Genomic DNA, 12,207 nt, shown 5'->3' with positions numbered 1-12,207 from the left:
TGAGTGCTGCTGTGTTGGGCAGAGAGCTTTTGGGGTGAGGAACAGGCTGATGCACTGTCTACATGCTTCTAAAACTGGAGTCTGTTCCTGAGAAGCTTGACAGATTCCTCTGTGAAACAAAACTGTGTAACAGGATTTTGTAGGTAGATACAAGACTAATAGCTGTGGTATGGGTTAATGAAATGTTTTCCTGGATTTAATCACTTCCTATATTATATGTCAGAGTCCAGTGCTTTCTGCCCAGGTTCTTTCAGCCATCCGATGCATGGAGAGGATAATGTTTATTTAACTCCCTTTCTCTTAGTGTAATTTTGGGAGGTATTTAGACCACCAGCTGATCCACTCAGGTGTTGGCAGCTGCTGATCTGAACTAAAGGCCACCCCTGGTCCCTGTTGTACAGAGCTGAAGCCAGCTTGCAGTGCCACAGCTGTGGTTTGTCACACCCCACAGCAAGGGACCTTGGCAGGCCTGAGAGGTGGGGCTGGTGGGAACTTCATGGAGCTCAACAAAGCAAAGTACAAGGTCCTGCATCTGCTCTGGGGCAATCCCAGACACACCTAAGGGTTGGGTGGGGAAGGGATTGAGGGCAGCCCTGCAGAGAAGGACTTGGGGGTGATAGCTGATGAAAAACTCAAGGTGAACTGGCAGTGAGCAATCACAGCCCAGAAACCAACCCAGTCCTGGCCTCCATCAAAAGGAACGTGGGCAGCAGGTCCCAGGAGATTCCCCACCTCTACTCTGCTCAGACCCCACCTGCAGTTCTCATGCCCCCAACATAAGAAGGATGTGGAATTGTTGGAACAAGTCCAGAGGAGGCCACAACCTTGATAAGAGGACTGGAGCACCTCCCTTTGGAGACAGGCTGGGAAAGTTGTGGCTGTTGAGCTGGAGAAAGTTGTGTGGGGAGCTCAGAGAACCTTCCAGAGTCTGAAGGGGCTGCAGGAGAAGGACTCTGTCAGGAACTGCAGAGACAGGACAAGGAGTGATGGGCACAAACTGAAAGAGGGGAAATTTAGGTTAGCAGTAGGAGGAAATTCTTTACTGTGAGAGTGGGGAGCCCTGTCACAGGTTGTCCAGGAAGGTAGTGGATGCCCCATCCCTGGCAGTGTTCAAAGCAAGGTTGGATAAGGCCTTAAACAACCTGGGATAGTGGGAGGTTCATCATCAGAACTAGATGATCTTTAAGGTCCATTCCAACCTCTTAAAATTCTATGATTCCATTATTCATTCCCCATGTCCATCACCCTCACTGATCTCCACTGAGCCTTCTCTCCTGCTAGGTAGGGGTTATGGGTCACCCACAAAAATAGCATCTATAATATCAATACATGCACATATAGAAATCCCCTATACTGCCAACATCATTGCATTCTGCTGTGATAAAGGTTTGTGCCAAAGGGACAGCACTGCTATGATGATGCTGCTGGAGCTGGAATGGTGACACCTGAGCTGACAGGGCTGGAGCAGGCATTTCTGCTCTCTGCTGCAAAGACAAAGCTCATTGCTTCCCGAGGTGTTTGCTAGGAAGCAGAGTGCCAAAAGCAGGTGTCCCTGTGCCATCTGTGGCCACTGCCTCTGTGCAGACACAGCACGTGGCTGATGGGGTACAGGGAACACTGAGGACAGGTTCTTTTACTTTGCTGTGCCTTGTGGTGTGAACTCCCTTCGTTTTTCATCTTGCTGATGTCAGGCAACACTTGCAAAAGCCAAATTCAATGCTGGCCTAGTTGTGACATCTCTTTTTTTCACTTCTCCAATGAAGTTACAAGTAGTTAAGTGCTAGTAGTTGCTCTGTTTATAAGGAAGATCAGTAGAAGAAAGAAACTAACCAGTATGGGAAGACATACAAATCTCCCACATTTGATGCAATGAAATATGAATTCCACATGCATTTTCAGGAAAATACTAATTTTTGTTTGCTTCCTATCAGCTCGGAGCTCCTTGTCAAAGGTAGGAGAGTGCTGCCCTTTGCCCCTGTGCAGCAAAGCTGCTCTGTAGGTGATGGAAGTGGGTTCCACTCTGCCACAGAGCTGAGCTGATCCCCTGGGACTCCCTGGGGGAAATTCCTTCTCTCTGAGGTTACTCCTCTCTTCCCACAACTGCTGCAAGTGTCATGTTTGACCAAATAAGGCTTTTAGGCACAGCTGGCTTTGTCCCAGGTGTGAAAGACTTTTAGCAATTGCACAAAATTGAAGTACAGGAAAAATACAATTGATGCTGAATGGGAAGTCAAAATTCTGTTTTGCTACTTTCTTCTCCTCATATTCCACCTAGCACAAATAATTCCCATAATTTGCAAAGTTTTATGGCAAAATTCAGATTTTTTAAAAAATCTAATTTATTGTGTTAAGAATTTGAAAGCTTTCAATACAGATTATTTATTGGGATTATAATGGCATAATCTGCCAGAAGGATGCACTGCTTCCTCTCTCTGCTAGCAGGTAGGTCCAGAGCAAGACTCTAACTGAACACAATAAGAGTTTACCTATCAAATCCCATTTCTTTTCTGATTTATTTAAGGAAAAGACCTCAAACTGCTAAGAAATGCTTTTATGAAAAGGTTTTTGAATATTCTTCAGCTGTGAGGTATGGACAAGACACAACCCTGTGCAGCAGACTGGAACTCTGTATTTTTGGGAGGGAAACTTGCTCACACCAGGGTTAGCTCCCTGCTAGATGGGAAGAAAGAAACCACATCCTCCCAGCACCCCTGACCCAGAACTCCAGTAAGATTAGAAAGGCAGACAAGGGAAACCTGCAAATTTGTTATTTCCTGAGGGTGTGCACTCTTTTGCTGGCAGCCATGCAAGAAGGCAGCTGGCCTATCTAAATTAAGTACTGCACATAATGGAACATAAATTATTGCTGTTAACTCCAAAGCGATAACGTGGTTAGGGAGAACAAATTGCACAGAGGCAATATGGGGGTTTTGCTTATTCTCAAAGGGATATCTCAGTGGAGTAACCTCTGGAGCTAATGTTAGGTCTGGGAATTTTACATGCACTAATAGGATTAGGCACATGACTTCCTTTTCAGTCTGATGGGAGTCAGTGTTTAATTCCCTTGGGCTTCTCAGATATTTCAGTGCAGGTTCAGAAGTGTTGCCCAAACCATCAGTAACCCAGATTTTCCCTTTTGTCTCCCCCAGACAAGGAGATTTGCTATTCCACCCATCAGAAGGGTAAAGGGTCTTATACTTGGTGCTCAACCTGTGACAAAACAGTACTCACTCCTACTCAAGATACAAAACAAAACATCTTAACTATACAGCATCTCTACAAAAATGAAATCTCAGAATTTTGTTGTTCCACTTGCAAGAGGAAACCTCATTTCTCAAGAGCTCACTGAGGAGAGTTCAAGCTTAGTTTTATTCACCTTCAGTTTAGTGCTCAGGGCAAGGCTCTCAGTACCTGTGCTGCTACAGGATCTGGATCTAAACAGCATCATCTGTTAGAAATATTTGCTGCTGTATTATTTGGGAGGCAGTGGTGGTCAGAGCAAGAACTGATGAGAGATTTCATTGTGCTTTCTCTCCCATCAATGATACATTTTGTTTTACAGCCGTCTCTGTAGCTTTATTACTAAGAGCACCAGGGTCTAATAGGATCAAAGCCTGGAATAGGAACCTGTGGTGGAAATAGCCTGTGTGGCCTGAATGTCTTTATGATCTCAAAATGTACACTACTGCTGAGTCTCTGGCTGTTTAGCCCTCCTCCTTCACCATGAAATCACACATACCCCATCAATTTAACCTTCTGAGAGGGTCTTGCTCTCATGGCAGGACACAAAAATAAAAATAAGGATTCTGAAGGGGAGGATTCTCATCAGAATATTTACCTCTATGCTTATTATGAATGGCTTTCTGGGCTTCTTCTTCAGATTTCATTATTCTTGTAGTACTTCAATTTTGCCACCCAGGGAGGATCTGCCTAAGATAAGCTTGCAAGGGAATCTAATTTCTAATTAATAATGCATTTTCATTTAATAACTAATAATTTTACATTCTAATTTGGAATTGAGCTTTCCCTTGATGAATGCAGAGAAGAGTATTTAAGCAATTGTGTAACTCACTCTAACAGTCCCTCCTTCCTTATTCCCATCAGTTTTGCATTATCCCTTGGACACGTGTGAGCTCTTCCTCGGGCTGGTGTGATAGACAGAGATTAAACAATCATCCTTAGACAATCCTTAGAATAGATCCCTATTGTCTAGAAAATTGAATTAGAAATTTTATTGTGTCATTCTTAGCAACTTCAGCACTCTTCAGAAGCTGCTCCTAACAAGGACAATAAACAAAGTACCAAAGCAGAACTATGATATGTTTGTACAAAAGCATAATTAGTTAGTAAAGGGGTATTTTAATAATGTTTCCTGTAATTTGGTTCTTAAGTGACCACACATCTATGTTTCTAATCATGTAGTAAGTAAAAATGAATAGAAATTAATATAATGTGGAGGAAAGGGTTGCCAGTCCCCAGCTGAGAGAGTCAGACTGCAGAGTACAGCTGATAAAAGAACAGTGGGTTACCTTGTGAGCTGGGAGCAGGGAGCTCCCTGGCTGTGCACAAGTTAAATACACTGTGCTCTCTCCAGGCCCTCATGGCAGGCCATGACAGGTTTCCTATGCCTGGTGATGAAATCACCTTGCTGCTGGTGGTACCAAAGCCCCTGTACTTGAGTTGTGCATGGAAACATCCCATGGTGGTGTCCCTTTACCTCCTCCTTTTCCAAAGAACAGCCAGTATTCAAATGTTCATCTTTCTGTGCTTTTAACTCCTCTCAGGATAGGTTAACTTCCCAGACAAACAACCCTTTGCTTCAAAGGTCTCCAGTCTCAAGAGGAAGTTCAGAATTATATTGGGGTGTGACTGTACTGGGATTCTGCCTTGGGCACTCTGCCACTCGTACTCATGGCAAAAATGAGAATGAAAAATTCCTGACACAAACCTCTGTCATGAGTGAGGAGAGTTGATCTTCATTTTCACACAGTTTGAGCTGATATTCTCCTGACAGCTACTACAGCTCCATGCTCAGCAGGGCTGGATAGCAGGGAAAAGGTGGATGCTCATGGAGCAGAGGCAGGTGACACAGAGAAGTAGCATCCATTAAAAACAGGGAGAGTGCTGGATGTTCTCAGTTTGAATCTTGTTGTTCAAGACTTGCTAATTAGCCCTGTGCCTCCCTGCTGGCAGCTGAAATGTTTGTTTTGCAGCTCAGGTCTATCCTGAAAATAGTCCAGAGCTGCAGGAACTCCTGGGGCCTGAGGGCCTCTCTGAGCTGGAACCTGACCTTGTTTCTGCCCATACTGGTTGAAAAGTTGCTTGATTTCAGAGAGCTGTGAAAGGCTCCAAGATCACCTCACTATTGCTAGTTAGTTACTAAATATGTTTGAGTGGCTTGGGAAATGGATGTAAATGACATATTCCTCTGGTCTTCAGAATTAGCTTTTTATCTAATTAGCTGCTTCTTCCTCTTTCTTTTATGTGGTTCATGTGGTACAGGGGGAGCAAGAGCAGTTGCTGGTGCCATTAGACACGTAACAACATCCTGGTAACGATGTTTCTACTTTCCTACTCAAAATTTCACATTCTGAACTTTTTCCTCTTTACTGAGCTGGGTTGGAGTGCTTGTAACACACTCAGCACTTCATCTGAGTCCAGATGCCTTTCTTGTGTCTGCAAGGTAGAGCTGCCTCTGGTAGCTCAAATTGCCTTTTTGTGGCAGCCTCCCTGGATGAACAGGATTTTAGAGAACTATTCAAAGCAAACTGTTTGGAGGAGGAGAAAGAGGAAAGTCTGTTCAAGGGTGCTAGAAGAGAGGCACTGCCAGGAAAGGAGATTCATGGAGTCCCAGAAGGCACAGACTGATGTTGAAAAGATTGTGAAGATAATGCTGGACAAATAGCAAATCTCCTTCTCCTTGCTGCAGCTGCTCTCCCTGGCTTGCTGGCCAGTATTTCTGTAGACTCTTTTCTTAAATATTTTCAGAATTTTTATGATTTCTCTTTTTCTCTCTCCTTCTAAAGGCTGTTCATTTTTCCTGGCCATTCTTGAAGGTGTTTGATCCCACATTTCAACTTTCTCCCTCTGGTTTGTCTGTGGCCATTTACAAGTTTCAGAACAGGGACACAGAGCAGCTGTTCCACAGTTTCTGTCTCTTTCCCTGCATTCCCATTTCTTCCTAACTCTGGTCATGGGGAACAGTTCACAATATACAGCAGATTCTGCTGCAGGAATCTATGGATGGAATGAAAATGCTCTTGAATAGAGCTTCTATGGAAATAGGTTTCCCACACTGGTTTTGTTGCTATTAAATACATTTCTGTCAACGACTAATTCTCAACAATATGAAATAAAAAGCCAAAATTCTGATTATTATGTACCACTAATGATTTGTGGCTGACTTACTAATTCAAAAAGACAAGGTAGCTTTTAAAGTACTCATTTTTAAAAAATGAATTTACAATCTTATAAAATTATTTTCCCAAATATAAAAATCTTGCCTTTTTTTCTTCTGTTTCTGCAGGTGGCTGTGATTTCATGAAATCAGTTAAAAACAGAATTCCCTCACATAAATTTTCTGTGCTTTTTGGTTTTCTGATTGCTGCCACAAATCAAAGTGAAAACATAAAACTATGCATTTGCTTCTCTACTGACTCCTTGAAGTATTTTTTCTTCGGGCAAAGTTTCCTTCACTAATTCTGTAAAACTTAGTTAGAGTTATTATGTTGTTCTATTTTTTATCCCAAACACTGTATAGAGTGATGGTCATCTCATTGGGAGCCCATGGACTCCAATATCCATTTTTCCCTAAATATTAATTACAAAAAGTATCAAAGGAAAATTTAAGAAATCCTTACATGCAAAGATTTATCCTTTAACCTTATTGGAAAAAAGTTGTTTGAACTTTCCCCAGAGGTGAAAGTTGATGCTCAGCATGAAACAAGAGGCTTTCTCTAGAAGTTCCTTCAGTTTTTCATTCCAAACCTTGCTTCTGTTGAACACTCAAATACTCATTTTCTCCATAAAGTTTCTTTTCTACAATCATTTTCAGGTCAGACAGAAGTTAAAACTTTGGTAAAAAAAGAAATAAGCTCTCTCCTGCCATTGCACCCAGGACTGTCCATCCATCTACAGGCTCAGTTTTAAGTAGTGGTGACAATATGTCGAAGTCTGGATATTATTTCATTAATATCTCATAATGGCATAATCCTACACTAAGTAATCTCAGGGACACCAACCCAATCTGTTAAATGGGATTATTGTAAAAACAAAGAACTGGACACCCTTCTTCTCCAGCAAGTAGGTTGGGATAGGCAAAGATTGTGAAAGGGCTTTGCTGGGCCAGCAGACCCCAACTGGCCAAAGGGCTTTTCCTTACAAACAATGCAATGCCATAAGGTCATGGTCACCAGGAAAGTCTGGGATAGAGAAAGGGAGATTTCTGGCTTCCAAGGTGGTTTCTGCTTGGAGAATGGCTGGTCTGCAGGTGGGAGGTGGTGAGTGATTTCCTTTGCTTCATTTCTGTCTCTTTCCTTCACCTAAAAAACTGTTTTTATCTCAACCCATGAGTATTCCCACTTCTGTTTGCCTTCTTTTCTCTCCTTGTCCTGCTGGTGATGGGAGAGTGAGTGTTTGTGTAGCTGCTGGCCAGATTCAACCCACTACATCCAGCAGAAATGTTAGAGTGTGGTCAGATATGGAGAAAATAAAGATAAGATTTTTCATGGCAAATCTTTACTTGGATTTTTTATGAATGAGAGGATACAAGAACTTCATTATTGTTATTGCTAGCAAATCCCAGGATCCTGGGATCTACCATAATACCCTTGGGCCCTGATTATCTTATAGTCACATAACACTGGAGAGGGGGAATTAAATTGCCCTGTAAACACTGCTGGTGTTGTCTTCATCCTGACTGTAACCTGGCATAAGAATTTTACTTTCCTCCTATCCAACCCTCACCTGCTAGTGATCATTTCCTTTCATCAGCAGCATTCTTTCTGTTTATCTTTTTCTCTCTCTGCCTCCCCAAAATAGGATGGTTGTCATGATTTTCAAACTCAGCAGGAACATTTTCAAATGTGAACTTCCCCCTGTAATGGACATTACATCAAAACATAAGGCAATTAGGGATATACTTTAAGTGCTTTCCTTTCAATTTCCTGCTGCTTAAATATTTGAAAGAATTTCACCAAGAGTTGTCCCAATAGAGACCTGAAGACTGACATCATATTTTAGCATTTAATGTTATAACAAAGAGCCAGGATTTAATTAACCTTCTTGCTCTCTGGGAGACCTGAGACACAGGATCCAGTTCCTCAGAAAACCACTGCTGCTTCTCTTGCAGTTACTGAGCATTAATCTCTGTGATATGGTTCTTAAGGGTGCAGATGTTTTATTTTGATCAATTTCAATTGCCAAATATTTTACAATGAAATTTCTTGTCCTGCCTTGCAGAGCACATCATTTAAACACACCAGTAACAGAAGAAGAGCAAGGGAAAAAAAGAAGGAAATGGAAATTCAGGAGCAGAAAAAGGTATGGGATGCTGACTTCTCTGTTTGCCTGACATGTGTGCCACTAGGTTTGTGCATATAAAATATGACAGAACAGGACAATAAGAAATTTAACCTTTGGTTTACATTAACCACCACACTATACACACAAACAGCACCTCTGAAACCAGTTTCCTCCTGTGAAACAATTCCCACCTTTCAAGTCAGACTCCATTTCTCCTCTAGGAGGAGGGAGAGTTCCCAAAAGCCACAGAAACTGTCCATGAAGTTTCTTACCTTACCTAAACCCAGCCAGGTAGTACTGATGGGACTGCCATCTGTGGCAGTGGGTATTGGGTGTGTAGATCTCCAAGTCATCAATAAGAAGAAACATCACAGAAGAACAACTGTGCAAAATTTTGACAGGAGAAAATTTTGAATTCTGTATGGTAACTTATAAATGTTATTGCAGAGAAAAGCTGTGAGCTGAGGGAGAAGTGATGAGGCTGCATGATCAGAGTGCACAGAGTGAAAGCTGCAAGAAGAGACACCAGCTCCTGCTGATGAAACAGTTAATGAAGTGCAATTAAACCAAGTGAGTGTGATGTGTGTGTGTACATACAACGAGTTTTTGTGCCTTGTTTTGGGAGAGAGTCTATTTTTCTGAGGTTGTTTTTCCTGCCAGAGCCCTGTTCCTGTAAACACCCACCTCAGAGTGTTGATGGTGTGTTCTATGGCTCTGCTCCAGCAGCACATCTCTGCTCTGTGCAGAATCCAGGCTGTGAAGTAGGGATCCAAAGAAAGGCTGCTTCTGTCCACACCTGAATTCCACAGGAAAATGAGATGCAAAGACTTGGAAACCAGGAAGCTCTTCCTGGTTTAGTAATATGCATGCAGTCTTTCCATCCAGTTATACAGATGCCCCCTAGATTAATCTGCTCCCTTATACTCTGCCTCAAAGTCAAGATCCATCCCAGAGGTGACCTACTTGGGCACTAAGCCTGTGGCTGGAATAGAAATGATAATGCTGATAGGTAAAAGCACTTGCACAGGCTCTGCCTGGCCATGAACTACCTCAAATTCAGCTCCTCCTCTCTGACTGACTCCTCATTCAAAGTGCAGGCATAATTCTGCCCTGCTAATGTGGCAACAGAAAAGTTTTAGGTACCTGATGCCCAGCAGTCTGAAATGGTGAAGAGAATTTGCTTGGCTAAAGAGACTGATTGGTAGGAAAGAATTAAATTTTATTTTGCTGTGCATATGAGGTTGAAAAATTGAAGTGAACTGTAGCATCACAGTAGCCTGGTGTCTGTAATGATTATGTTTTGTGGATGCAAAATGAATATTCACTTAAGACATAGAATGATTTCTAGTAGAGACAGAGAGTATTTTAGTTGGTGTAAAAGCAAGAGGAAAAGCAAAATTCCAGTTGCCCTTCAGGTGGTCCCTTTTTCCATTTCCCACATTCTCCCAAGAAGGAAAATTTCATCCATTCATTTCAAAATGCAAAGTAAAAGTACAACACTGTCAAAGTCTCAGTTTCCAAATGCTCAATTTTTTCCTCTGTGCAGTTTCCTACAAAACATCTCCTTTTCCCATCAGAGACCAGTTGATCTCACTTCCCTGTCAAATTGACTTTCAAGTATTTTTGTCAAACACCTGAGACAATGAAAAGTTGTTTTCTTTCATCTTCATGCCTATAATAATGAGTCTGTCTTGTTTTTTGGGAGGGAGAGGATTGTTTAGGAAAAAAACACAAATGGAAATGTATTTGATTCACTTGCTATCAAAAACAGCAAGCAGAGCTAGGACAGGGGTTTTCTTTTGGTTGGTTGTTTTGGGGGGTCAAAAAGTGTTTTTGTGTTTGTTTTAAATAGAAACAACTATACTGCAACATAAAAACTATATAGGAAATTGAATTATCAAATTCCATAGTGATTAAAATGTTAATCCAAATGAAATTATTTGCCTTAGCTCTAATATTTGAGAAAAATGGATAAATCTATTTGACTTGAGTTTACCTGTTTCCCTGTCTGTCCTGTTCAGGACCATTTGACAGATGCACAAAATGAGTTACTTTGGAGCTTACTGGAAGGAATTTCTAACTTTTTATAAATGCATAAAGAGTGGGGTTTTTTTCTTTTCTGTTTCAGTAAGTAATTTTTGCCCTACACTTATCACTTATGCTGTAAAACAGTGTTTAAGTGCTGACATTTTAAAAATAAAATTGTACCATGACATGTCTTGACTTTCACAGCATTGAAAAATGTTCATGTCCAGCTGCTCACCTAAATTTGGAAATCAGGTAAAACATTTTATTGTGCTATTTAAGATTCTTACAGTCTGACTGTGCCAAGGAAGCAAGCTTTGTTACAACCAAGGTGAAAGTGAATTTCTGTGAAGATGTTGGTGAAAATATTCAAATAGGAAACAACCAATAATCCCCACAGTAAAATGGCAGAGATAAAACGGAGTATTCAGCACTATTAAGGGATGAAATATATTACAAGGATGCTGTAATTATTTTTTAATCAACATTTTAAGTCCAGAAGAAAGGACTGAGGTTTTACCGAAAGAAAATTCTAAACCACTTCTGTGAATATTTGAACACCCAATCCACCTGAGCACAATGTCACTGTGCAATAAAGAGTTATGATCAATTCACAGATTACTTATAGTCCTACCTGAGACTACATTTGGTTTTACACATGTATGCAGCGTTTTCCATTTTTTACCCCTTGTGGTAGTCTACTTTCAATATGCTCCTACAGGTCTTTTATTTGAGACAATAAGTGCAAATCCTATAAGTTTAGGATTCTTGATTCTGAAGAAAGTGCAGATGACCAAGGTGAACAGTAGATTTATTTAAAAGAAAGGAATAGCATCTCAGTCTAAAGTAAAGCAAGGGTCAATTTTATGGATCTAATACCACTAATTAGACCCAACAGAAGTGTAATGGGATGTTATTATCTCCATGCATTTAAAACCCCACATTACACACCATTAAACTTCAAGGGCCATATTCACTTATATATTTGAAGTCAGTGGAAAATATGATGACTAATGCACTGAACTAGCCAGAAACAGCCATGGGAATGACACATGGGGCAGCTGCCCACAAAGCCCACCAAAGCCTCACAGAAGTCCTGCAACGAATTTAAAGAAGATTCATTTGAATAAAGAGCATCTCTTTTATGAGGAGAGCCTGCGGGAGCTGAGCTAGTTTGGTCTAGAGAGGCTGAGAAGGGATCTCATCAATCCATATAAATATCTCCCAGGAGGATGGTGCCAGACCCTTCAGTGGTGTCCAGCGACAGGACAAGGAGCAATGGCCATAAAGTAAAACACACGAGGAAGAACTTCTTTCCATTGGGGCTGGCAGAGCTCTGAAACAGCCGTACAGGGAGGGAGTGTCTGGAGACATTCCAGACCCTCCTGGATGTGTTCTGTCACTGCTCTGGTGACCCTGCCCGGGCAGGGGATGGCCCGGGCAGGGGATGGCCCGAACAGGGGATGGCCCGAACAGGGGATGGCCCGGGCAGGGGATGGCCCGGGCAGGGGATGGCCGGGGCAGGGGATGGCCGGGGCAGGGGATGGCCGGGGCAGGGGATGGCCCGGGCAGGGGATGGCCCGGGCAGGGGATGGCCCGAACAGGGGATGGCCCGGACAGGGGATGGCCCGGACAGGGGATGGCCCGGACAGGGGATGG

The 12,207-nt window shown here is 42.2% G+C and overlaps 1 long non-coding RNA gene across 1 annotated transcript; it reads left to right on the top strand.

Moving 5' to 3' along the window:
• Positions 1–2,676: 2,676 nt before the first annotated feature.
• Positions 2,677–10,747, top strand: LOC306807768. The gene is made up of 3 exons (XR_013775814.1): positions 2,677–7,499; positions 8,461–8,541; positions 8,971–10,747. It is a non-coding gene; the product is annotated as an uncharacterized lncRNA (long non-coding RNA).
• The last annotated feature ends 1,460 nt before the right edge of the window (positions 10,748–12,207 follow it).

The sequence above is a fragment of the Erithacus rubecula genome (genome assembly GCF_903797595.1).
Source record: "Erithacus rubecula genome assembly, chromosome: 1".
NCBI classification, from domain to species: Eukaryota; Metazoa; Chordata; class Aves; order Passeriformes; family Muscicapidae; genus Erithacus; species Erithacus rubecula.
This window is presented reverse-complemented; position numbering and strand designations above follow the sequence as displayed.